Source organism: Octodon degus, unplaced genomic scaffold (assembly GCF_000260255.1).
Source record: "Octodon degus isolate 3935 unplaced genomic scaffold, OctDeg1.0 scaffold00170, whole genome shotgun sequence".
Lineage (NCBI taxonomy): Eukaryota > Metazoa > Chordata > Mammalia > Rodentia > Octodontidae > Octodon > Octodon degus.
Genome location: NW_004524746.1, coordinates 3,043,789 through 3,046,005, shown reverse-complemented (window position 1 = coordinate 3,046,005; position 2,217 = coordinate 3,043,789).

The window sequence follows — 2,217 nt, the reverse complement described above, 5'->3', positions numbered from 1 at the left end:
TCCTTCCTTCCTTCCTTCCTTCCTTCCTTCCTTCCTTTCTGTATTTAGTACAGGGTCTACAGGATCTCATCTCACAGATCAAACTCATAGTGATTCTCCTGTTTTCAGCCTCCCAATCACTGGAATTACAAGAACGCACCACCACACCCAGTCTCAACCACCATCTCAGCACATCCCCGGGAGGGGCTGGCATGATGTGGGGATTGAACCTGGTTCCTGAGTCTGCCTAAACAGGCGCATTAATCCAGCTGAGCTACCTGGCCAGCCATTGGAAGGATATTTTAGACAATAAAACAGTATTATCTTATATCCATCTTCTCTAATTCATACAATACTCAACACATTTTTGTATTTATCAAGATTTTTATTGATAAACTACTTGTTATTTATTGATATAGTGTATGCAAAATTAATCTCTGAGGATAAGAATAAATCCTTCTTGTTCATTGCTGTAATTCTATTGCATAACATTTTAGGTATGCAATCAATATTTCATAATAAATGAAATGAATAACACAAGATATATAAAGTCTCCTTATACTGTGTATAGTTTATTTTTAAAATCAGCCAATTTTCTATATTATAAAAATGTAAGGAATTAATAAGAATAATATGAGACTAAAAAAAAAAAAGCAAAACAGTTGTTTGGAGGACAAATTTGGTATCTTACCCAGGGGGCAGGAGAACAGAGTAGGCTGCAGAGCAGGAGTGAGGTCTGAATTAGGACTCCAAGATAGAAGAATAATGGAGAAGTCATAGATTTGACAACTTAGATAGCATTGGGTCGAACAAACTGTGTGAAGTAGATGGATGCTTTGTGAAGTTTTTAGCAATCATGCTGATAAAAATAGAACTAGATCAATTTGTTAAAAGGTCTGTGTAATAAAGCAGAGGTTTTGGATTTTATTTGGCTCTAAAGGAGCCAGGCAAGCTTTTCAGCCAGTAGGCTGCAAATCCAGAGTAAGGCATTAGGAAGATTAATCAGAAAGTATAGTGGAAGATTCATTGGGATGTGAGAAGGGAAGAGAAGAGGTGACTGAGAAACTGCTGTTAAATGCAGAAAGTAGACAATAAGAATATTAAGCATAGTGGTAGAAGTTTGTATGGAACTAATCCAATACTTCAATAGGAGAGCTGAAGTAGTGAAGAAAATAAGATACTTTTATCAGCTTATCCTTTGTACCTGGGAGAGTGATGATTTGGAATTTTTAAATATTAGTAGTTCAGTGATTACCTCATAGCATTTCTACATTTGTTTACCCGCACTGGGGTCTACTTCTAGCTATCTGTCTATGAGTGAGAGAGACACTAAAATATTTACTGAGACTTTACTCTATAGCAATAGGCTCCGAGGGATGGACAGAGGAATCAGCTACAATTTCCTCTGGTAAGAAGTTTATAATACAATCGGGAAGATGTCATTTAATTACTAAAAATTCCCAGGCATAAAGTAAGCACTTATGGAGCAAGAAAGTTTGATATGGGAAAATCCAGCGTAAAGGAACTGAATGTTCTGCCTGGAAGGCGTAGAGGCCCAAAGAGTAAAGCAGACAGGATTATATCCAGTGTCATCTTTATTTCAGGATGATCAGTGACACAAGTGTGGTTAAGAGTGACACATAGACAACATCACTAGGGTTGTGTCAGAAGGAAGTGCTTACCTTGTGGCCAGGACAAAAGGGTCTTTTATTCAAGATGGAAAAAATTTGGATGAACTCAAGCTAACATCAGAGATGTTGATCTCACTCCTGGAGCTGGTGGGATCATGCTTTACGTGTACAACTCTACCTACCAGTCCGACAGCTTTGCCAGGAAACTACATGGAGAAACAGGTCAGGGTTACTCAGGGGCAGTCACTGGGGAGTGATGAATGGCTGCAGCCAGATCAAGGTGAATTTCTACAGGGAAAGCTATCAGCATTCACTGACATCACACAGGGCACTCAAGTGACTTGTACACGACTCCATTTAGTAGCTTTAATTAATGTCAGTATGAAACCAAAATCACCTTTCCAAGAGACGCTAATATTGAAGTTTTCCTCTGCTTACTTGCTTGCTTTAACTTTCCATTACACTTTCCTCTAGGCCTGAGCTCCCAGGGCAGCTGTTACAGGCCTCAGGTTTGGGGGCTACCTTGAGATTTTTGCCTCTCCTGTAAAGAAGAATCTAGAACACATAATTTCATTTCTTTTATTTATTTATTTATTTATTTATTTAT